Below are 26,630 nucleotides of genomic sequence, written 5' to 3' on the forward strand. Positions count from 1 at the left end.
GATCATGGGCCTCTTGGCTGCATCTCTGATCAGTTTTCTCCTTGTTTGAGAAGAAAGTTTGGAAGGACGGCCGGGTCTTGGTAGATTTGCAGTGGTCTGATGCTCCTTCCATTTCAACATGATGGCTTGCACAGTGCTCCTTGAGATGTTTAAAGCTTGGGAAATCTTTTTGTATCCAAATCCGGCTTTAAACTTCTCCACAACAGTATCTCAGACCTGCCTGGTGTGTTCCTTGGTTTTCATAATGCTCTCTGCACTTTATACAGAACCCTGAGACTATCACAGAGCAGGTGCATTTATACGGAGACTTGATTACACACAGGTGGATTCTATTTATCATCATCGGTCATTTAGGACAACATTGGATCATTCAGAGATCCTCACTGAACTTCTGGAGTGAGTTTGCTGCACTGAAAGTAAAGGGGCCGAATAATATTGCACGCCCCACTTTTCAGTTTTTTATTTGTTAAAAAAGTTTAAATTATCCAATAAATGTTGTTCCACTTCACGATTGTGTCCCACTTGCTGTTGATTCTTGACAAAAAAAATTAAATGTGGCGAAGGGTTGCAAGATTCAAGGGGGCCGAATACTTTTGCAAGTCACTGTATATGTCTTTCTTTTTTGCCAAGTGAGAAACAAAGAAGGAGTAGAGGTGTAAGTAATTGTGGTAGGGGGTTGAGGGGCAAAAGGCAAACAGACTAAAGGAGACAGCTATTTTTGGCCGCAAGGGAAGAGAAAAGATGATGCTGGGTGAAGAGGAGGTGTGAAAGGAAGGAGGGGAAAATGGCATGAGGCTGGTGGTACCAACAGTGAGAGATCATAAGAGCCCCCGGGGTAGAGACAATTGAGGCATAAAGGAGCTTTGGAGATGGGGGGAGGTTTGATGCAAACTTCACATCCACTTTATTCGCTTCAGAATTTTTTATCACAACTTGTTAGATGTCTGCAAATCCCTTCTTTCTTAATTTGGCTTAACTTTCCTTTTCTCCTTGTCATTTTGCCTCTTATGGATTCTCTTTTGTTCCTGGTCAAAAACAACAGCTGACATTTATGTTAATCAACTGTTAAGGTTCCACTACATATACAGTATTTATGAAGCCAGTCACCCCTGAGGTTGTACAACTTTGAATTTAATCACGATTTCTAAATGACTTGAAGTATGCGGTGCATTGATTTTAGTTGTTTGTTTTGACTTCAACACTTCATCATCTCCCAGGATTTATCTGTTTTTGTTTCATTCTAATCTGTATGTCATTACTATAGGAGGCAGTGATTCAATATATCCCGTTTATATTATTTTATTCCAATATAACACTGTACATTTGTCTCAAATCACTTATTCAGTGGGAACTACACCCCTAAGGTTGTACAGCTCAGATGACATTTTTCAATAAAAATACAACTCCAAAGTTGTTCAAAAATTCATGCTCAACATCCCCATGCATTCCTGAAAAAAATGCCCTCAGTTCAACTAATCTTCCAAGGAGGGATGGGGGGTTTTTTCTCTTGTTTTTTTTTTTTTTTTTTGGAACACTTATCTATACAGTGGTACCTCGACATATGATCGCTTCAACACACGATCTTTTCGACATCCGAAGTAAAATTTGATTTGCCATTTGTTTGTACATCCGGCGACATGCTCGAAATACGACGACATGACAGCACCGCAGATGAACGAACAGCGGATTTTCCAGTGTGAGAAATCAACACAGGTTTCAAAAAGGTTGATACAGGCAAAAGTGACGCTTACCATTGAAATGAAGATGCAAATTATAGAAAATTATGAGCGTGGGGTGCGCATCCGTGTACTGGCTCAACAATACATGAAAGCGAAATCGATTGTAAACCTAACTGTGCCACTTCCTCTCTCTGTCACGTCAGCCACGCGGTGCGTTCAGGTAAAGAAAAAAAATGTCAGCCACATTAGAGCCCGATTCGTTACACTATTACAGGAATTTTTATTATTATTATATTATTATCAATAATTTTATTTATAATGTATTTGTTTTGCTATGTGTAATTGCCATTTGTAATAATACAAGCAGTATTTATTAACTCATTCACTACCAGACATTTTCACCGGAGCAAGGCCCTTCGCTCCCAGCCGTTTTACTGGATTTGGACTGATTTTGCAAGGCCCACAGAAAATTCTGTTCTATTGCTATATAAACATGGAAAAGAAAGAGAACACTATTTTCTTTCAGCAGAAAGTAAAATTTAGTTCATATCTTTTCCATTCTTTAGAGCGTTAGAAAATAGCTTAGTTTTAGCAATTTTCCAATTTCTGATGAAAAAACGGAGAAATTGAGCTTTTAGTGAAAGCATACATTTCAAACATAACTTTGACTCATACACAGCTATTTTTTTGCTTTAGTTACATCCCAAACATCTGAATAATATTTTCCTTTTACAAAATAAGATAAACAACAAGACAAATAGAGCTTTTGATAGCAAAGTAACAATTTATTTACACATAACTAACTGAAAGATGACGCTGTTCTGGCCGCGACAGCAGGTTAAACTTTTCCCTCATCGCCGTCTGTCTCATAAAGATGAATTTTTTTTTGTCTCTGCGAGCTCTGCTCGCGAACAGCACAGACTCAAAGGCATCGTCCGCTGCACTAGTGGTCCCGGTCGTTCTGCTCGGTCATCCAGCGCCTGGCATCCCGGGCATCCTACCGATTGTTCTGCTCGGTCGTCCGCCGCCTGGCATCCATTCGGTCGTCTTCCGCCGGCGCCCAGCCGTGCAGCTTGGCCATTCGTTGCCGTTGAATCGGGTTGCGGGTCTTACCAAATGCGCTACTGCCCTCCAGTGGCCAGTTTTATTGCTTAAAAATGGATTTCCAGCTTTGTGCTTTGGAGTTAAAGACCAAATGTGAAGTAAGGTTGGCCAACCATGTTTTTGAATAATATCAATGGCTAAACATTTATAAGCATATGTTAATTTTTTTTTTTTTTTTTTTACACAACCCTTATAGATTCTTTGTTTAACCCATAGCAACGCTATTGACAACGAAAATGCTTTTCTTCGACAATCTTCGGAAATCTTCGGAAATTACGTCACACTGAGAACTGCGAGGGAAGTCCGCCATACACACAGTATTGTTGCATTGCTTCTTGGTAAGATGCCACGGCGGTGTGTGGCGATGTATTGTTCTCAATCTAAAGAAAAGTTGTATGAGTGGCTGAAGGATAGCAGGGCACGTAAATGGACATCTTTTGTTCGCACTAAGCGAATGAATTTCACGCCATCATCGAGTCGTGTTCTTTGCTACAAAGACTTCGAAGATGCCTGCTTCCTCAACCGGTCTGCTTATGATCAAGGATTTGCAAAAAAGTAAGTGTGATTTTTGGATCGATGACTGATGACTTTGTCAAAGCAATGCTGCCAACTGTTGTGGAAAAGTGCTTAATTTGTAAATCATAAGGTGCCGGAACGCAAAGTACAAATGACAGCGCAGGGATGACGGCATGTGGACAGGTCCCGGAACATATTGCAATAGCCCGAATAGGGAAATAGAAAGGAGAGGAGTGAATGGTGGCTTCCTTTACTTTATTGTGGCAACAGTTAAATTACAAATAACAAAAATAACAGCGGACTGCTGCAACATGCGACCGCCAACTTTGCTCTCACGCCGCACTCTTCTCACTTCCCGCTACATCACCACTCTGCTGTCCGATGGCTCCTTCATGGGCCCGCACACAGTTACGGACATTACATTATGCAGAAAATGGTGCTGAAAACAAAATGCAAATGCCCACTTGCCATGCTGTGGGACTTTCCTTTTTTTCTTTCTTTTCTATGTGCTTTTCTGACTCGTTTTGAACCATCTTCCTTGTTTTTGAAAAAAGACAATAAATGCAACAGTCTTTTTGGCATGTTGAACCATTTGATCCTGGCTGCTTGCTCCCAAGATTTAAATGTCAGGAATGTGATTTGTTGGTCCAGCTTCTCAGTGCACCAAGAAATCTCTGACTCTTTCATATGACGTTAATTTTCATAAACTACATGCAATTCTTGGGATTTGTTGTGTAAATGAATGTATGCATTATATTATTTTATTTTATACAGTAATGTCCTAACTGCGTGTAATATTCTGATATAATGTTTTTCGAGGGACCGTGAAGTGCACGCAACGTTACTCTTGTTTTGGTCACAAGACACGGGAGTGTGATAGAGAGGCACAGGCTCTATCGCTCCGCACAGCCTGCCGGGAGCCCCAAGCTGTGTTCGTACTGTTAGCTCCATGTGTTAATAAAGAAACAAAGTTGTCAGCACGTCGTGTGTTCGATACCTTTGTCAATAAAAAGCTCATAACAAGACACTAGGCACGATCCGTTTAAGAGACGCTGGGGTAACACTTTATAATAACTATCCGTTTACTAGTTAATAGATCATTAGTAAACTGTTAATAAATGATTTATTGTTGATTTGTGAAGTATTTGTTAACAGTTTGTTAATTATTTACAGGGTGTTCTTAACCTGAAACACAGTTTGTGTAGAAACGTTTCAAGTTTTTGTGTGTAATGTTTGGCATTTCTATCTTTTCAGGTTAAGAAATGCCGTTCACTTCAAAAGAAAAGGCATTGTGATAAGGCATTTTGCAGGCAGCGCTCATGTTGCACATTTATGAAAATCTGCCATAGAACCAACAAATATTTGTACTTTTCTTTGTATATTTAACAAATAAAACTTATGACCTTCAATATAAAGTGTATATAGTTTTATTAAGATCCATCAACTAGCATAGGCATTTAGAATGGGGGTCAATCATATTGGAACACCCTGTAATTGCTTAACAAACTGTTAACAAATACTTCACAAATCAACAATAAATAATTTATCAACAGTTTACTAATGATCTATTAACTAGTAAAACGGATAGTTATTATAAAGTGTTACAGACGCTGGTACTGGAGAGCTGTGAGTAGTAGGAGGCGAGGGGGAGATGAGCGAGAAGCAAAACTTTGCGGTCGAATGTGGCGGTAGTCCGCTATTATTTTGTTTTCTTATAGTTGCCACAATAAAGTGGAGAAAGCCATCAACGACTCATCTCCTTCTTTCCCCCAACGTTTTTATATTATTATTTTATATGCATGAGCGCTGCCGGATCTGCCAAAATGAACATGCAGTGTGATTATTATTTTTTTAAACAATGTCATCAGATAGAGAAAAACATAAAATTATGTGCAAATGCCTGCATCTTCAAATCATGAAAATAATAACAGCCTATATCTTACCAATCTTGTAATCTCAATGGGTCTTGTCTCCATTCCATGTCAGGTAGTCTAGGCACATTGTTTGCATCCTGATTAGCGTCTGGCTAATACATGTTAGGTCCAACATAAAATTCCAACCTCCTCTTACTCCTCCAACAAACTTGGATCTCCTCCCTTGCGCTCGATCTATCGCTTATATCGCTGTTTGAATCATTGTTTGAAGGGCTTTGTATGGCGGCCGTATGGAGCGCTGCCATCGCTGTTCTCGGTGTGACGTATCACTTCCGGGTATGTATAATGTATCCTTATGGGAAAATCCTGCTGTATTTACGACCATTTCGACTTGCAAACAAGGTCCTGGAACGAATTAACTTCGTATGTAGAGGTACCACTGTACTTATATAGTGGTACCTCCACATGCGATCACATCGACATATGATACTTTCGACATCTGACGAATAATTTGACTCGCATTTGTCTCAACATATAACAGACATGCTCGAAATACGACAATTTATGACGCCTCACAATTACATTGCTTTTCGGCAAGACAGACGCACGGTGGATTTGCTTGAGAGAGTAAACAACATGGGACCCAAGAAGGTTAGTGCAGTTGGTGAAAAAAAGGAAAAAAGTGACGCTTGCCTATGAAATTAAGAAGAACACGATAGAAAAATATGAGCATGTTGTTCGTGTGAGTGAACTGGCTCACCAATATGGCCGGTTTCCTCTGACCTCCTTTTGCCAGATAAGGTGACAATAAAAACACTTTTTTTGATTTCCATTTTATTATTATTATTATCATTGTAACATCTGCAAGGAAGTCTCCAGCTTCGTTAGGTTTTTAATCATTTATTTCAGAACTGGTGCAACATAACGTTGCATTAATTCATGATTATTATTGCCTGTATTATATTATTATTTTTCCGATTTGTATTCATAATGTATTTATTTTGATATGTGTTATTGTTATTTGTAACTGTACTAGCAGTATTTATGAAGGATTTATCGTAGTTTTTGAGCTGTGGAACAAATTATTGAATTATAATGTATTCTTATCGGAAAATCCCCCTCAATATCCGACCATTTCGACTTACAAACCAGGTCCTGGAACGAATTAAATTTGTATGTAGAGGTACCACTGTATAAGAATGGAACTTTGTTTGTGTTTGTATGGGAGGGATGGATGTGTTTGTATGTGTGTTTATTCCGTATGGACTCCGAAATGGCTGTGCGGAATTTGACGAAATTATACACAATTGCACTTTATGTGTCTGGGAGTCTTCTTAGATGGGTTTGATCTCTGTGGGCCTTAATTTACTGCAGGTAATAGCGCCATCTCTTGGACAAACGACACGTCTCTTGCAATTGCAACGTCGCAGTTAACTTTCAAACTTGAGAGTTTCATGACCAAATTTAAATGTGCTGTGATGATATATGTGGCTTTGAATACTACACAACAAGACGCTGGATTAAAAAAAAAAAAAAAATTACAATTTTCCAGAATATTAATAAGGGATTAATTTCAGATGGATTTCAGCTCAAAGAGAAGTTTGTCTGTGTGGCTGCCTGTGTGTTGGTGATTCATTGACGCCGAAACAGCTGGGCGGATTTTGACGAAATTTTACACAATTGTACTTTACGTGTCTGGGAGTGTTATTAAATGAGTTTGATCTCTGTGAGCCTCCATGTAGTGCTAGAAATGAATTTGAAACTCAAAATATTTGCATTGAAAATGTCAATTTTCACTTTTACACCCGAGCAACGGCAGGCCATACTGCTCAATAAATCCATCCTGTACATTTTAAAAGAAATCATGGGGAAGCCCACATTTTGAGGTTTCTAATGTTTCGATTTTAACAAACCATAGCCCCAACAAACCAGCACAAGTAGCATACCCAGCAACACCGGGCCATACTGCTAGTTACAAATAAACACCCACCCTGAAAAAGGCAAGCTCCAAAGCCACATGGTGTGTTTTAAAACTGTTCCAAAGTGTTTGGGGGAAAAGCATCACAAGGGTGGAGGGAAAACAATAGAAAACCTTATAGCCACATGTCAAAATATGAGAAAATTCACTTTGTTTTGCGGTCAGTTTTGGTTAATGCAAAGGCCGAGTATGACTTTCCTTTTCCATGATCAATAGGAATGGACGACTACTTAGCTTTACCCTTCTTTAAGTGAGTTTTCCAACCAGTTGAGCAACAACTTTCCAAAAAAGGGACTTGCAACATATCTACCACAATTTTGTTGGGGTATTTTTTTTAAATACGTTTTTGTTGTGGTAGACACATTAGTTCTTAATGTAAAATATATAGATGTGTGTGGCATGTTATAGCAATCCTTATTGGTCAACAGTCAAAGTTTCTCATTCACATATTTTCCAATTAAAAGTTGTTAACCTATTTTCACACCTGTATAAAAGCAAATCTAAATGATATTATTGACATTGTTTCTGTTCATTTAAAAAATAATCTACAGTGTGTATTTCCAATAGATGAAAGAATTACGGTTGACCTAAGAGATTCCACTTACCCATGATTTTAATTCAAAATATTATGTACAGTATTCTAGTGCAACATTCAATGAGATACACCCAAACCGTAGAAACAGAGCCGCTGCATGTAAATTCTGCCAGCACGTAGGTTCTGCTGTATTTAAAGGCATATTAATTGAACAATGTTCATTTCAGTGTCTGCTGTTTCATTATTTTGTCAATCTACAAACATCCTTTAGATGAATAAATAATAGTTTGATGAGTCAACAAGCTAGGCAAATCTATTAATGATTAGTTAATGAATTAGTTGCCTCTACTATTTAGGTTGACAGTGAGCTTATGTGGACCTGAGTGAATCAAATGATCTTTGGCAGCCAACCATTTTCACATGAACAAACTCTACAGTTAGCTATTCAGTGGGCTGGACCATGTAGGGTGTGGATGGCAGAGGGAGGCACTGCTGAGTGTTCTGTGGAATTTAATGAGCAGGATTACAATACAGATCACTGCTACAGGCATTAACAAAACTGATAGTATGCACACATCTCATATTTAAGTATGATGGCCATCGTTAGTCCCAAGGGCATCTAGTTAGAGCAATGGCTCCAATCAAAGCACAAAGTGGTGCAGTGTACTTGTCTTGAAGCTGTAATTACCAGTCCAAATTGCGCATCCATGGAGCATGTAACAAAGTTTGTCATAACATCAAGAACTGAGCCTGTTTGTCCCTGGAAAGTAGTGATTGCATCTCTCAACTAATATTCCGTACACAGAGGCTTTGTTTTATATGGGAAATTCTTCCCCATGAAGCGCACCTGAAACCTCACGAACCACACCTGATCACCCAGAAAGACAGAACTTCATTACACTTGTTCTGATCCATGCCTGTCAAAACCAAACCAAAATCAGTACAGTATATTGTACTTACTACAGTAGGCATAGTATTTACCATGTGGTAATGATGCACATTGTCTTCTATGGACCCCAATCACGTGACGTCACAACTCCGCCCCCCTGACTGGGGCCGCCATATTGTCCGCCAGCTCATCGTGTTTACATATTACCGCTATGTACATTCCTCCTATTACTGCATGTTTTTCTGCTTGTCTAAGGAATCACCGCCTAGTAAACGAACCCAAAAACTTTCCTGACAATCTTTAACATTGATTAATCAAAATGGTGAAGGCATGTGTGGCGCTTGGTTGCAGTAACAGAGAAGATAAAAGGTCATTTTAGTAGATGCTGTGGGCCCATTATTAAAAGGGCAAATCTCTAAAGCAGCACCGTTTGTTTATCTCAGTCCATGATGCGTTTGTTGATGCGGCGAAAACATCAATATGATGCCAACACGATCGCAGACATCATCAGACGGAGACTACGAAGATCGTCGCCACGGTCGCGCAGCAAGAAGGTGAGCGCAACAACAGGTGCTGTGCCGAAAAAAAAGCCGCCCTGCATGAAATGTCCTCCCTGAAGGGAGCGCCCACACGGAAACAACTTTCTTGTACCGTGAATATGTATTATTTTACTCTACTTGAACTAATAAATGTCATACCTGTGTGATTAGGCTCGAGCGTATGACGTGGCACTCGCGAGGTTTCCGCCGCTATCGCCATTATGGAAGCGAGAAACATAAACAGTGAGGTATTTCAACACAGGTCGCTCTTTAAAAATGGTTGGAAATTATTGTGCGGTAAAGAATTGCAACAACCGATCGAATAGAAAGGAGAATGTACAGCTCGACGGAACACCATTGAGTTTCTTCCGGATCCCTACATGGAGAAAAGGCGAGGGAAAGGTCATATCTGAACTTACCCAAACGTCGAAGAATGGCATGGGTGGCCTCGATCAGAAGGAAGGGCATAACGTTTGATTCTCCAGTTACACACTGAGTTTGCTCTATGCACTTCCACTCCGGTAAGTTAATTTCGTTTGTTTACGCAAATTTCAGTAACTTTACGCCCTAAGTCGGCCTGTTGTTAGCTATAGCTACAGCTAAACAACTAGCATTCATACATGTGCATTGTCTTCATAAGACATAATTCCTGTCGTTGCTAAATGAAAAAGCTGTAATATTTTGACGTGAGAGAGTGGCAAAGAATTTGTACACAGGCTACATTTTCTGCAACAAAAAATTTGTACATCCGTGGTCACAGACTAATGTAAACACACATTGCCTACCTTTGCTAGAAAGATGGTGTTGCCGTTTGCTATGGTCATAATGTGCAGATCCTGCACCCATCCGCAGTAAAACTGTTCGTAGCTTTGTAGCGATTTGTAGTTTCGGAATTGCTGATGAGTGTAGTAACATACACCAAATACTAAATACAGCATGATGTCCATTTCGCGTAGTGGTGGAAGCTTGTCGACATCTTTATTCCATTTGTGTTCGGCTTGCTCGTGAGGGTCAACATTGTTCACATCCTTAAAATTGCTCACATATCTGTCCTTCGCCGTGGTAACAAGTTTGTCTCTGTATCGAACTGGCAAGTTTTCCCTACATTTTTCCATCTTTGGCACTCGTAGTTCAATTGTATTTGCCGTTAAGTTTAAATGTCCCGTGATGCAGACGTGCTTCTGCAATGGCTGCGTTGTCGCAAATCTCGCACGATCCCGTGCTGCTGTGACGTAAACGCTCGAGCCTAATTGTCATTGGGATATGGTCGTGAAAACCTATAGACTAATACATTTCTGTTCAAAGATGGTTATGTAGCCCAGTCCACGATTTGTTACTAAAATACAGTACCAATATTTTGTGTAATTTAATTATTTAAAACTGATCTTACAGTCGTGAATCCGTTACTGTAATGCGTTCATGAAAACATTTGATGTTTTCACGTCAATAAAGCTTTATAAATAAGCGCTCCCGTCAGAGGGGACATTTCACGCAGGGCAGCTATTTTTCGGCACACACCGGCCCGTTGTCGATCAAGTTTCATTTTACAATCGAGACAACGGTGACGCTCAGCTGACCAAATGTTGGTTTTGTGGTGACCCTTTATTATGACATAATTCACCCACCGAACTTGTGTGTGGGAGATGTTGTGCGTCACAGTCACGTGACACAGAGACTTAAGAGCCGTGTGCGTTCCGGCTGAGTTAGCAGAGTTCATAGCGAGTTACAAGAGACACAGGAGCCGCCGAGCACGGCAAATAAGACTCCATCCAACGTCTTACCGCTACACTGGTGACCCCGACGAGCCTCGCTGAAGTCTCAGAGGCATTTCGAACACTTTATTGCAATGGCAGACTCTAGCTTTTTCGAGCTGGCGACATTCAACGAGTCTTCTGCGGCCGCGTGGTTCGCTAACGCGGAGGAGCAGTTCGTCCTCCGTCGTGTTTCCGACGACACCATGCGCTTCTACCACGTGGTGGCCGCGCTCGGGTACTCAACGGCGGTCAGAGCACAGCGCTTCGTGGTCTATCCGCCGAAGGTGGACAAGTACACGGGGCTCAAGGCGCACCTCCTCAGACTTTTTGTACCGTCATACAAGTTGACTTCGTTGACGCCCACGGTGCCCGCCTCGAGAGCCCTGCTGCCCGAGGTACCCGCCATAGATGGCGGCACTTCCACCCCGGTTCCTCGCAGCCGTACTGCTGTCCCAGTACCCGCGCCACCGCCGCGCGCTTCCGCTCTGGCACTTCCCGACGCCGACGTTGCTGTCTCACCTCCGGCCCCGCTCTCGCTCGCCTCGGCCCCGGCGCCACTCTCCACCGACGCCGCTGCGCCCGTCCCTGGCTTTCTCGGCTTCGGCGCCGATGCGCTGGCCTACGGCCTACTCGACGACGGTGCGCTCACCTGCGGCCTATTCGACGACGCCCCGTCCGCCTCGGGCCTACTCGACGACGCCCCGTCCGCCTCGGGCCTACTCGACGGCGTCCCGTCCGGCCCTGGTCCACTCGACGGCGTCCCGTCCGGCCCTCGTCTTCTCGTCAACGTTGCGCCTGCTGCTGGCCTTCCTGACGACGTCGCTCCAGCACCTGCGCCTCTGGAAGTCTCCGAGGTCGCCACTCTTCCGGCGCCGCTGGACGCCACCGCCACTGACCTCGCTCCTGCGCCTCCGGGAGTCTTCGAGGTCAGTCCTCTGCCAGCGCCGCTGGCCTCTGCTGCTAACCTCGCTGCTGTGCCAGCGCCTCTGGGAGTCTCCGAGGTCAGTCCTCAGCCTTCGCCGCTGGTCATCGCCGCTAGCCTTGCTGCTGTGCCGGCGCCTCCGGAAGTCTCCGTGGTTGCACATCGGCCAGCGCCAGCGAACGCCGCCCCCGACGTCTCTCATCCACCGCCTTTGGACAACGATGGCGTCGCTCCGGTTTCGGCGTTTCCCCCGCTCCTGCTACGACCGGTCGTCTTGGTTCGTCTCGCCTGTCGCCCTTGTCCACGGCCGGGCAATTCCGACCGCCACGCCGGTCGCCCTAGTCTCCGGCCTCGACCGGTCGATTGCGACCGCCGCGCCCGTCGCCCTCGTCTGCAGCCTCGACCGGGTGGTGCTGCTCGTCGCACGTCTCGACCTCTTCCTCGACCGCCGCTGAGCGACGCGTGCCGCCTCTCTCGGCATCCGCTTCTCCGGCCTCGCCTGGGCGGTGCTGCACGGCGCGCTCCTCATCCTGGGCGTCCCCCAGACTGTTCTGCTTGGGCGTCCCGCATCTGGCGTCCTGGACGGCCGCCTGACTGTCCGTTCGGTTGTCTTCCACAGTCGCCCCAGCCGCGCGACCTGACCGTTCCGTTCTGTTGTTTCGGGTCGCGTCTGGCGTCCTGTGTGGGTGAATTCTGGGGGGACCTGTGTGGTGACCCTTTATTATGACATAATTCACCCACCGAACTTGTGTGTGGGAGATGTTGTGCGTCACAGTCACGTGACACAGAGACTTAAGAGCCGTGTGCGTTCCGGCTGAGTTAGCAGAGTTCATAGCGAGTTACAAGAGACACAGGAGCCGCCGAGCACGGCAAATAAGACTCCATCCAACATCTTACTGCTAGAGTTTATATTCGGGCCGGTGCCGATTTTGGGTACCCGACTCCTCATCGTGACATAAACTGGAGTATGATTGGAAATTTTGTGGTCTCAGGACGAGCTCTGACGCACTGGACGGGACTGGACGGGACCGGACGGGAGGAAACATCGGTTTGGGCATCAAATATATATCTGGCGACTGGATCAACTGAAGCTTTTCCAAATAACGGCTTTTATGCAACTCATTCAATGAGTTTACAGCGTCTGAAAGCACCGGGGCTTCCATAATTTGCAAGTGAATCCACCTTTAGAAACTACGATCATTGACAATACGGACACACAATGACAGACAATATGGCAGCACAATACAGCGATCACGTGATTGTGTGACGTTCGTGATTGGGGTCTATATACTACAGTACATCTCGGTGCTGATATCCTATTTTTATTTTTTTCTGGCATTTTTCATATTCAAGTGTGGTATTCAAACCCAGTGGTTATGTTGTGAAATCAGTTGGGTTTTTTTTCTGTAGTAAAAGTGGGGCTGGTGATTGTAATTTCAAAATAATATGAAATCTAATCAAATTGTTAGGGCTCCTTGATTGCAGGCTGGAAACCAGACGGGCGAAGACGCCAAAGGCTGCAAGCCATCAAAATCAGCCGCCTTTATAAGCCAGCTCGTCGTTGCCGCTCATCGCCAGACCAAACTTTCAGCCATCCCGTCAGTGAAGTCCAGCATTCAGGTATTTACCACATCAATTCTTACCCGGCTAATCAGACCTCTTGTTCCGTCCCAGGATTGCTGCTCCCAGAATTGTACCGACGCCTGATTGACCTCCTGTCAACACCTGCCAGCTACACGCCAAGTGCACGTGCGGTGCTGCGACGTGTGCTCAAATAAACTTTTGAAAATCACCACAGCCACCCTTGTCTGCTTTGGGGTCCACTTCCCAGCGCACCCTAACTGCTTGGTCTGGCCATCATGGACCCCTCGGACATGGATCCGAGTTATGCTTCCCCGTCACCCCCCGCCATTGACCGACACGCTAAAGCCCTTGAATATCTTTACCAAAAGGTAGGAGAAATTTCTGTGGCACTTCAGTCTCTCCAGACGCAGTTCACGCCGCTTCCCCTGCATCCGATGTCACCACCCCGCTGAGATTTCGTCTCCCCACCGCCAACGCCTCGCGAGCCGCACGTGCCACCCCCTGCCCCCTACGATGGCGAGTTGGGCTCTTGTCGTGCCTTTTTAGTGCAGTGCGGTCTCGTGTTCGATCAACAGCCACATACATACGGCGGTGAGCGGGCCAAGATCGCTTACCTGATCGGGTGCCTTCATTGCCCAGCCCTGGCCTGGGCCACAGCTGAGTGGGAGAAGGGCTCGGCGGCGTGCGCCTCATATGACTGCTTCACAGCCGAGATGCGCAAAGTTTTCGACCACCCGGTCCGTGGTAAGGAAGCCGGCAAATGCCTAATGTCCATCCGTCGGGGGGGGGCGCGGCGTCGCAGAGTTCTCTGTGGAGTTCCGCACGCTTCCGCATCGACGGCGCACTTCAAGAGGTCTTCACCAGCGCACTCAGCGAATCGCTCAAAGACGAGTTGGCTTCCAGGGACGAGCTAGGGAATCTCGATCAGTTCATTGATCGTTTGATTCGAATCGATAATCGACTTTGCGAAAGACAACGTCAACGCCGCGAGCCGCCGCCTTTCCAGTTTCAACGTCCCGCTGCCCCGAGTATGGCCCCTCCTTCCGGGTATTCCCCACACGCAGTCGCCTCTACACTGCCCTTTGCTGAGAGCCCCGAGCCCATGCAGCTAGGGAGAGTCAGGCTCACTGTGGGGGAACGCACACGTAGGCTCGCTGCCCAGCTATGCATCTACTGTGGCCAAGCGGGGCATTTCCTCCGCCATTGTCCGTGCGGAAAAGGGCAGACTCACCAGTAGGTGAGGAAATACTGGTGAGTCATGCGTGCAGTGTGAAGGCTCTTGTTGATTGTGGTGCTGATGAAAGCTTTATTGATCGCAGGTTGGTGAAACAGCTGGGCGTCGGAATGCGCTCGTTACCTGTCCCGTTAAAGACCATCGCACTCAATGGACAGGTGCTGTTTAGTGTGGGGGAGCAGACCGACCCTGTCCACCTTCTTCTATCGGGTAACCACCAAGAGGTACTCAGTCTATTAGTGATCAATTGCCCTCACACGCTGTTGGTTCTTGGCCTACCCTGGCTCAAGACTCACAGCCCAGCGGTGGATTGGACCCACCCCAAGCTCACTGCATGGAGTGCCTTCTGCCATAAAAATTGTTTAAAATCTGCCCTGCTCCGGCCTATCCTGTCCATAACCCAGACCAGCTAGACCTCTCATCAGTCCCTGAGTGCTACCATGACCTGGGCCTAGTCTTCAGTAAAGACCGTGTAGTGGCCCTGCCCCCCCACCACTGCCCTTATGACTGTGCCATAGACCTCCTTCCTGGCGCCGCCCTGCCAAAGGAGCGCATTTATAAGATCTCGGAACCTGAGAGGGAGGTACTGCAGTCCTATATCAGAGTCCTTGGCCACAGGTATAATCCTCATCCTCGGTCGGCGCAGGCCTCTTCTTTGTGGGAAAGAAGGATGGCACATTGAGGCCCATCATTGATTTCCGTGGCCTCATCAAAATCACTATTAAGAACACGTACCCACTCCCCCTGATGGACTCTGCGTTCACACCCCTCCATGGCGCGCGTATCTTCACCAAGCTAGACCTATGCAGCGCTTATCATCTGGTCCGTGTCAGGGAGGGAGACGAGTGGAAGACCGCGTTTAACACTTCACTGGGCCATTTTGAGTATCTCATCATGCCTTTTGGACTCACCAATGCCCCCGCGGTTTTCCAGAACCTGGTCAATGACGTGCTGAGACATGATCAACAGGTTTGTTTTTGTTTATCTTGATGACATCCTGATTTTCTCTCCTAACCTCACAGAGCATGAGCAGCATGTACACCAGGTTCTCCAAAGACTCCTGGAAAACCGTCTGTTTGTTAAGGCAGAAAAGTGTGAGTTCCTCGTCCCAGAGACCAAATTCCTAGGCTACCTCATTTCCAAGGGTGAACTCCGCATGGACCCTCGTAAGCTAACCGCAGTGGTAGAGTGGCCACGGCCCACTGATCAGAAACAACTCCAACGTTTCCTCAGGTTCGCAAACTTTTATCGGTGGTTCATCAGGAATTACAGCAGGGTCGCAGCACCACTTACGGCCCTCACATCGACCGCTTCACCGTTTCGCTGGTCTGACTCTGCTGACGCTGCCTTCAGCCCCGGTGCTGGCACATCCTGACCTTGCCTTACAGTTCATTGTGGAGATGGATGCCTCTGAAGTGGGCGTGGGAGCAGGGTACTGTTAGGGCTCCTTGATTGCAGGCTGGAGATCAAACATTTGATGTTTTCACGTCAATAAAGCGTTATAAATAAGCGCTCCCGTCAGGGGGGACATTTCACGCGGGGCAGCTATTTTTCGGCACACACCGGCCCGTTGTCGATCAAGTTTCATTTTACAATCGTGACAACGGTGACGCTCAGCTGACCAAATGTCGGTTTATATTCGGGCCGGTGGTTTTTTGGGTACCCGACTCATCGTGACATAAACTGGAGTATGATTGGACATTTTGTGGTCTCAGGACGAGCTCTGAACATCGGTTTGGGCATCAAATATAGATCTGGCGACTGGATCGACCGAAGCTTTTCCAAATAACGGCTTTTATGCAACTCATCCAATGAGTGTACAGCGTCTGAAAGCAACGGGGCTTCCATAATTTGCAAGTGAATCCACCTTTAGAAATTACGATCATTGACAATACGTACAATATGGCTGCACAATACAGCGATCAGGTGATTGTGTGACGTTGGTGATTGGGGTCTGTATACTATATCTCGTTCATATTCAAGTGTGGTATTCAAGACTAGTAGTTATGTTGTAAAATCAGTTCTTTTTTTTCTGTAGTAAAAGTGGGGTTGGTGATTGTAATTTCAAAATAATATGCGATTTAATCAAATTGTTAGGGCTCTTTGATTGCAGGCTGGAGACCAGACGGGCGAGGACGCCGACAGCTGCAAGCAATCTAAATCAGCTACCTTTATAAGCCAGCTCGTCGTTGCCGCTTGTCGCCAGACCAAACTTTCAGCCATCCCGTCAGTGAAGTCCAGCATTCAGGTATTTACGACATCAATTCTTACCTGGCTAATCAGCCCTCTTGTTCCATCCCAGGACTCCCCGTGCCTGCTCCCAGAATTGTACAGACTCCTGATTGACCTCCTGTCAACACCTGCCAGCTACACGCCAAGTGCACGTGCGGTGCTGTGACGTGTGCTCAAATAAACTTTTGAAAATCACCACAGCCACCCTTGTTTGCTTTGGGGTCCACTTCCCAGCGCACCCTAACACAAATCAATTGAAGTAGATGACCTTTAATTAAATTGGATTCAAGTAAATTGGATTCACTTGGGTACAGTGGATGTTATCACAACGAGGACCCTACATTACTTTATTTTTTTTTAAATTAGTCTACAAGCCTGGCCAATGTGTGAGGTTGGCTTTTAATTGACATGTGCAACCTTAAAGGCCATTCACACTAGCGGTAGCCTGTGAAGGGTAAAGCAGCAACCCATTCATTGTGTAAAAACTGTTCACCTTCTCACCAAAAGTTGCAAAACTCTTCAAATGGCAATTAGAATATCCCCTACTCCTTGAAATCAGAAAAGTCAGTTTTCTTGTGCAACAATGGGGGGAAAAAATTCATTGGATTTTGGGACCATAGTAAATATTCTTGTCGCTTTTCACTTCCTGACAGCGTCTGTCAGCCTACGAGGCTCCTCCCATTTTGCGCTTGCTGTGGGCCACTCTTCACACTGGGCAACCGTAAGTGTGAAACGCCTTAATATTTTTAGCGAAGAAACTAGAAAGGCCTAAGAATGTTTAACATCTTTCTGTGTACTGTCCACTTAAAAAAAAAAAAAACATTTTGCCATCCATGTATATACATGGTCTCAACTTTCTTCAGTCCTATTCTGAATGCTCATGATCCAAGGACATCCTGAAGTTGAGAAGAGTGGTAAATAAAACAGATATACGTCATTAGTCTGCCTTGCCAGGAAGAGTTTAACATTTGGGTAAAGCTCTTTCTTTTCTGACTCTTTTCAATCCTGCCCTCCATCTCTTTCTCGCCATCTTTTCCAAACAACTCAGCTGTCCTCTGGCTGAACCACTGCTGTTTAATACGAGTGCACATGTGTGTGTGAGTTGGTGTATCGCTGTGTGAGAGCTGCGTGTGCGCAGCTAGTGTGTGTGTGTGTGTGTGTGTGTGTGTGTGCGTGTGTGTGTTCATGCTAAGCCATCAATCAATTCTCTGAGTGTAGCTGAGTCTTCTGACTTAACACTGCAGCCTCAAAACTTGATTTACTTCAAACCTCATACACAATGTGAGTGGATAAATGGTAGCGTCTACAGACAATTTGATTTTCGAAAAGTACTTTTAAACTAAGTTCAACTAATAATTGTGCATTGAATGACAGTTACACTTCAGTTTTCAGATGCTATGTTGTTTTTCTTCCCAAAAATGCCAAACTCACATCCTATATCACGATTTACTATTCGTACAACTATTGATGTTCGAATAGATTTGAAAGGTTACTCCTTTCACATTTCAGTGGGAAAAAAAACTATTTAAAAAAAAAATAATAATGTTCAAATGGTAAATATCTATGGCCAAAATGCTTTACTAAACCTCGCATTGTCTTGAACTAGTCTTCTTCTTTTCCTGTATGTGGGCACATTTTCCTGCCACTTTGACCTAAGTTAACTACAACATGAAAATGCTTTTCTTTAACCAGAATCCTTCGCTTTCCTGTGGTCAAAAGGGCAATCCATTTTCAGCCACTATCCAACCTAACTTGCTTTTCATCTCAGATAACCAACGCTGAGATAATCAAGACAGTTTCTCTGCAGCCAGTGTTTGCAAATTCACTTCGTTTGTTGCCATGACGGCCTCAGACAATAGCAGCTAAGTAATGACAGAAGCTTTGGCAGATTGCTGAGATGGTTGTTATTTACTGACTTAAACACTTTAGTTCATTGCTCATTAGTTTGCCGCCTATCCCCATAGTAACATAGGGAATGTTGTATAACATTCTAGGCCTGATCAAGGACAACGATTAGTCAGCCTCCATGGAGACAGTCCAGCACGTAAACCAATGTAGAAACACCAACAACATGAACTTGCAGTACTGTGGATATGAGGGAACCCGCAATTCTGGGGATATGAAAGAGGCTCCAAGTTGTGTTGGTCTCACCAGAGTGACAGCCCCTCCACCTTCTTTTGATATACAGACTCGCTACTATCGTCAATGAGGCCAATGTGGAGTCATCTACAAACTTCAGGAGTTTGACACCTGGGTGCCATGAAGTTCAGTCATTTGCATAGAAGGAGAGGAGCAGCAAAGCAAGATCACATCGCTGGGGTAGAGTACCACACCACGTTGTGCTTTTATTTACAATTTATTTTATCAAGGTCAAAGAACTTGAATTAGGACACCTAGAGACTCTTAAGAATTGCTCCAACAGAGACAAATTAAACATTTAATTACATGGCTTTTGTAGTACTGTATACTGTGTCACTCTGTCCAATAATACCAAGGATTTAATAAGAACATCCCTCAATTAAAACATGATTAACTAATACTCCTAATATGTAGCTTCCCTAGTTTGTGTCATTAATGTATCCTGTCAATATCTCTGAAACCAAACAATTTTCTAATTATCTAAGATATAAACTACAGTAATTGAACCTTAATGATACAGAACAGATGAATGTTGAGGGTGTATTTATTTTTTCTACCAATTTGTCCCTGTTGCCAAGTCATCACCTGTACACAGATTTATTTGTAAGAATGACTGAAAATGTCTGTTTTGCAATGAACTGCATTCGGAATTGCAGTGAAATGTAATGAAGTAAAAGTACTTTGTTACTGTACTTAAGTACATTTTTGTTAATCTGTATTTTACTTGAGTACAAAAATGAAGTGGTACTTTTTCCTTTTACTTCACTACATTTTACAGCAGATATCTGTACTTTTTACTCCACTGCTTTTCAAATTGTTGGGTGCTATACACGTTACTTTTGTTTGTTTTCTTCTGTTCTCATTGTGAATTGATAGTTTTGTTTTCATGCCTCCAGCGCAATCGACAACCCCAGTGCAACCGTATCCAAGCCAGATCAGGCAGGTGAACAAGATATTGACCAATAAAACCCAACACACACTCATAGATTAGGTCGTCGTATGCACCTGATCGTGGCTCGCAATCCGCCATTAAGCTAAGTTTTTTAGTTTTTGAGTTTGTTAAGCTTCTCTTTACAGTGCAGTCAATTTTATTGCTTTGTTTTCTGCACAGTTTTAAATAAAACCCATTAGTCAATGAATGTTTACATTATTGCATCGGGAGAAATTACTTTTACTTTTTGCTTGTAAATGTAAATGTTAAAGTATTTTTTGCACCTGTACTTGTACTTTTGCTTAGTAAAAAAAATAAAAAAGAGTACTTCATCCACCACTGACGAATTGTGATTAACAGTATCTGTATTGGTTGGTGTGTGTGTACTTTTTATGACTTATTGATTCATGATAAAACAGAATTATCAGATAAATCTTTTTAAGATGCTTCCAATGGTTTTATATATTTTCCCCTGTGTTTAAATATTAACAAAGTTATGACTCTTTCAATCTGATGTAAATGTACTACTTCAATTCAATGTTTTAATACAAAGTGAACTCCATCCATCCATCCATTATCTACCGCTTAGTCTGGGGTTCGATCGCAGAAGCAGCAGCTTTAGCAGGGAAGCCCAGACTTCCCTCTCCCCAGCTACTCTGGTGGGACCTCAAGGTGCTCCCAGGCAAGCCGAGTCCCTCCAGCGTGTGCTGGGTCGTCCCCGGGCGCTCACGCTGGTGGGACATGCCCAGAACACCTCTCGCAAAGTGAACTTTGCGCTATGTTGCCTGAAGGGGTCGAAACTCACTATGAAAGAGTGGAAAAGACTTTCTGAAGCTTGATCTTTATCTTCTTAATCAATGAAGGTGCACATTTTGAGGAATGGCGCCTTTGACCACTTTCGATTATGTGATTTTATTACACCTTGTAAAAATCATCACAGTTTATGTAACCCTACAGATCTGCACAAAATAAATAGCTAATTCACAGACTCAGTATGGAAGTTATTTCTGAATAACACAAGGCCAGATTAACATTTCGGTCATTCATGTGCCTGAGGCAGAACAGTAGAAAAGATGTCACCTCAACCTTTTAATATTGTCCCCCAGCGTTCTTGTATAGCATGTTGAATTAAAGGAACTGTGAATTGAGGACAAATTAATATTATTTTTAATAATGAGTCGGTTCGAAGTTTCAGTCGTCCTATTTGACAAGTACCGTATTTTCGGACTATAAGTCGCACCTGAGTATAAGTCGCACCAGCCATAAAATGCCCAACGAAGAGGAAAAAAACATATAAGTCGCACCGGAGTATAAGTCGCATTTTTGGCAGTTATATTAACGTAACATAGCTATTAAGAGTTATTCAGATAACTATAACATAAAGAACATGCTAACACGTTTACCAATTCATCAATGTCACTCCAAAACACCAAAATAAAAGTCGCTCCAGAGTATAAGTCACCCCAAGCCAAACTATGAAAAAAAACTGCGACTTATAGTCCAAAAAATACGGTAAGCAGTTTGGGTTCAGTTTCCTCTTAGTGACAGTTTTAATGTGATTTTATTTTTTTTAACCTTCTGATGTATCAGTGCCTTTATGGCTTAGTAATTTTTTATTCAATGCTGTAATCAGCTTTTTAAAATGTTAAGGCCCTTTCATTTTTCACAGAGTACAACGCGGGCCAGAGCACATGACAACGCAGGGATAACAGGAGCAAATTCAGGGCCGTTCCTGACCCCTTTGGGACCCAAGGCAACATATTTGTTTGGGGGTTAGTGAGATTAGAGACTGTGGTGAAATTACCGCATCACCGGAATACGTGAAACTGGCAAAAGGCGCATTACAAAAATTATTTCATTATTATTTAAAGACTTATTACTATCTCTATTGTTGTTCTTTTGGGGTTTTTTTGTTTTGTTTTTGGTTTTGTAGAATTTTTTTGAATACTGCTATCATCAAATATTATTTGAACATTTTTCTTGACGCCCTTTTGGACGCTGCGACACCCCTAGCATTTGCCTTGCTCACCTTATGGACCGCACCAGTCTGAGGAAACTTGCCTATTTTCGACAGGACAGAAGCTAACGTGCCTTTTCCTGCTTGTAACCAGTGTTGTTAATCTTACTGAAAAAAAGTAATTAATTATAGTTACAAATTACTTCTCCCAAAAAGTAATTGCGTTAGTAACTCAATTATCTGAATGTAAGAGTAATTAGTTACTTGGCAAAGTAATTGGTGATAATTACTTTTTTTTTTTTTTCCCTCAAAAAAAAAAAAAAAAAACAAAACAAAAAAACACTGGCCACACTATGTGAAGTTTTTTGTGAAGGTTTTTGGTACAATTGGCCGGAGCCCAATTCTTTACCCTAATTTACTCTTTACCCTGGATCAACTGTTAAAAGTTGTTAGAATTGCTCCCATTATTGCATTAGTTCCCTTCTCTCTACTTTCGACATATGAAAGTTTTAAAACTGTTTCATCATTTAAAGATAGATTCAAGTCAAGATTTTGCCGATTTAGAAGTATTTTATATAAAAAGTTACTTAGGTTCGCTAGGAAGGTTCTCTACAACAGAGCCGTCCTAAAAAGTATACTGCTTCAAGATGGCGGCTGTCTACTAACGCATTTAGTGCAATGTCTGTCATTTTGCATCTAGTTATATCTATATACAGTACATGTGATATCTACCATGTCTACCATATCTACCATAACATGCGGGCGTAGTTTGTAGGCTATCGGCTACAACATGTATTATTGGAGCTACCTAGCATCGCGTCTGCTCGGCGTCACAACTTTCTTGCCTCTCCCCACTCCTGCTCTGCTCTGTCGTCTCGGTGAGTCCGTCTCCTTCAGACTTTTCAACCAGTATAGTAACGCATAGTAACGCATGCCTTTCCGTCCTCAGTAACGGTAACGGCGTTGCCACGATGAGAAAAGTAATTAATTAGATTACCCACTACTGAAAAAAATAACGCCGTTAGTAACGCCGTTATATTGTAACGCCGTTATTAACAACACTGCTTGTAACATAAGACACAGTTTATCAGTGTTACAATGTAAAAGACCTGGCTTTGCTTGAGGAATACATAAATAAGGCATGCGTGGTCATACTACACTGATATTTCTATTCATGAAAAAATGCTAAACATCAAACATTAACAAAAGGGCAGATCTTATTTTTGTTGTTGTGTTTTCTTTGGCGTGTCGCAATACATTTGTCTCCTCTCCAAGAGCTTGGGATATTAAAACTCCATGTGATTTTCTCTGTACAACTACTGCATGAATTAAATAGTTTTCAATTTCAGGCACTTGCTGCCATGGCACATCTACTTACAACACTCTTGTGCCATGGTAGCAAATACAAAATGGATAGGTTAGTCATACTTGGCAGCAATGTAGTGTGAAGAGGGCTTTAAAAGTGGATCATTGAAATGCATATGCAATATGCTGTAAATTTCCATTTGCCTTGACGGTCAAGCGCAGTCCAAAGCACAGTATTCTAACCCTACGTAACGTGAGAAGAAACAGTATAATGACTTGCAATATAAGATCAAACTTTGAAAGCACAACGTTCAACTACCAAATTAGCTCAGCCATCTGTTGGCCTCGTGTTGCTATGGCAGCAGGGTGGATGTTTTCAGTGAGCGCTAAAAAAAAAAGTGGTTTTTAGTGATCATCGTAATTGGTTTGGGAAAAATGCTAAAAATTAAGTATCATGGCACTGTGTAGAGTAGAAATAAAGATAATGGATGGATGATAAAAACATTATGTTAATTAGATGAGATCATTGAACAAGAGAACAATACATTTACTTAAAATTAGAAAATAAGCATGCTCTCCTTCATTTCTTGAATCTATCTTTTGACATTTAAAGCTTTTCCAAAAATAATTTTTATGCAGGCCATCTGTCTTTCAGTGGGTGAAAAACTTACATTCATGCTGAGTTGCACAGCTATCAACCTTAAATGAAACAGGCCTATTTGCGGATGAACTAACCTGAGTTGCCATTAGAAACAACCCGCACTTCATGACCCCAAGTGACATTAATAAAAGAAAAATGTGCAGAAACATGTAGGATGACCTTTGGTATTTTATTGATTCCATCACATCACTGGCAGCAAACAATTGATTTCATCAAAACTAACTAGGTCTATCAGTTGCCATGCCTCAAAATAGGAAATCCTCCATGGAAAAGCAAACTGAGATATTGTACTTCTGGGGAAATCAAGTAGACAAGAGGGACGAAAAAAATCTCCTTTTCAGCACATAACAATCAATAATCCTCACACGAGGAGGAAAACAGCGGACAAACAAGGAAGCACACGCAATAAATCATGTGCTTGAATAAAAACCTTTGTGTTTGCTTTCTGCATTCACTCACACATACACTTATTGTACATCAAACACACAGACATCTTCTATGGATGAATGTCTCTTGAGCTTAATTCTGGGGGTTGACTGTGGAGAATGTTAAAACCATGTTTGCCATTTCACCATCACCCCATCCTTGATGAATTATCCATTTTAAAAATAAAAAACAAGTACAGCATTGTGTTTCGGCTGCTGGTTCTAGGACGCCTAATGATGCTTTGCAACACCAACCCAGTGTTGTGATTGGATGCCATACCATCAAATGACCACCAGTTATGTAAGTTTAAATGTCAGAAAATCTAAGCAATCACAATATTTGATATCAAAGTACAGAAAATCTGCAGGAGTATGCGTGGAGAAGTTATAACAGTAACGTAAAATAATAAAGGGTGAGGCAGAGCAACTTGCTTACTGTATTTAAATTTGGCGCCCTGAAGCCATTGTTACTCTGAGAATAGTAGGGATGGACTTATTTGAGCAGGTGGGGCTTAAAATTAGGTTCTTAACGTGCATTATATATTTTGTGTTTATTTTTCAGGAGTGAGCATCATGGGGAGGAGGAAGTTGGAATGCGCTTTTTCTGTTGAGGCATTTTTTTTTTTTTTTTTTTCAAGCGAGTAATAAAATCGCGTGGATTAATTTCCTACATCATAGCTCATTTGTAGGGATGAAATTTCAATCCTTCATGGAGGACTCGTCTCACAGAAGGAGGAGACAACCCAAGAGCAGATGTGTGTTTGTGGGCAGACCGTCGGGGAGATCTCAAAACAGATTGTCTCACGGCGTCAATGTTTTGGGGGGACCTTGGTGTTCGTGGAGGGCTAGGTGTCTTTTTCTTTACATCGCCCGTTTCCCTGAAGTTGTTAACCCACGAAACAATCCACTGCCGGCCAGGAACGTGATCACATGGGGCAATATTGAAATGTCTATGGAATGCATGTTGCGTTGTGATGATTGAGCGACCGCTTGAAAAAAAATACCTCAACTGCGAAAGCGCGTTCCAATTTCATCCATTCCATGATGCTCACTGGGGTTCCTGAAAAATAAACACAAAATAATAACTCACGTTAAGAACCAAACTTTAACCTCCACCCTCTCAAATAAGTCCATTCCTACCATCCTCAGAGCAACCATCGCTTCAGGGCGCCAAATTTAAATAAGCAAGTTGCTCTGCCCCACCCTATAGTGTACACTTGAATAGCTCTGTTTGTAGGTGGTACCCCAACGAGCGGAACGGAATGCTCTTTCTAGCCACGTTTTGCTTCATGGCTAATGGCCTAATTTAATAGGTTCTTCCATGACTCGATGTACACACCTCCAAATTATGTGAAACCATAGCCATTATGTTTTGTGTAACATTGGTTAATGACAAATGCATCAAACCAAACCCTTATTGTTTAAACCATATATAACATTGACAGGTGAAAAAATGCTATTAAAATGCAAATTGTGGGTGAACAGAATGTGTAGATGGTGATCTTACCTGTGCCTCTGAGAAGTAAGGGAAATGTTTCTTCAGCCTCTGTATGCCCCAACTGTCATTTTCGGGGTCTAAAGTAATTCCAGAAGTGTTAAGTTTTGTGAATTTTACTTAGTTCGGCATCTGTTCTTGTGTTTTACCCTCATTGAGGCATAGGTTTGAGGACGGCATTGTTTTGCATTGGCAGACAAGGTTGATTGCACATTTGCTGGGGTTCGTGCAAAAATGAGCTAGTACTTTCTGTCATGAATGTCAACATAAGACCAAATTCCAGGAAGGTTGAGTGATAGGCTAGTTTTATGTACGCATGTACGTACTTTATGTACGTTTGTATGTTAACCTCACACAAAAAACAAATCCAACTGCAAGGAAGGATAGAGGAACTAATGTTATTTTTTCCTCCAAATGAGGACAGGATCTTTGGGAGTTACATTTAGTGTAGGTGTACTAGGACTCATGTGCAAAATGCAAAAAAAGGGTTTATGATTCAAGAACATATCACCGTTGTTGTACTTACAAATTTAAAATGATGCCAAGATAAAGCAGGCTAAATCGCCCTCAATTTAGTATTCGTCAAAAATCTATATAGGTTCTTAATTAAATTTAGGGAGGAACTTATATAAAATTTACCACATAGGCAGGATTACACAAATACTGCATAAGCAAATTTAACTGTTGGTGAGGAAGCCTGGACACATTGGAGCACACATACCTACACACACCTCACATGAACATGAACAACAACTTTGGTTACTACAGTAACTGATTTTTCTGTTGTTGTTGTTGTTGTTTTCATAAATTTTTTAATTTTTTTGTTGGTACTCCATCCAAAGCTTGTAAGGTGTTTTTTTTTGGTTTGTTTTTTTTT

Source organism: Corythoichthys intestinalis, chromosome 6, assembly GCF_030265065.1.
Source record: "Corythoichthys intestinalis isolate RoL2023-P3 chromosome 6, ASM3026506v1, whole genome shotgun sequence".
Classification (NCBI taxonomy): Eukaryota; Metazoa; Chordata; class Actinopteri; order Syngnathiformes; family Syngnathidae; genus Corythoichthys; species Corythoichthys intestinalis.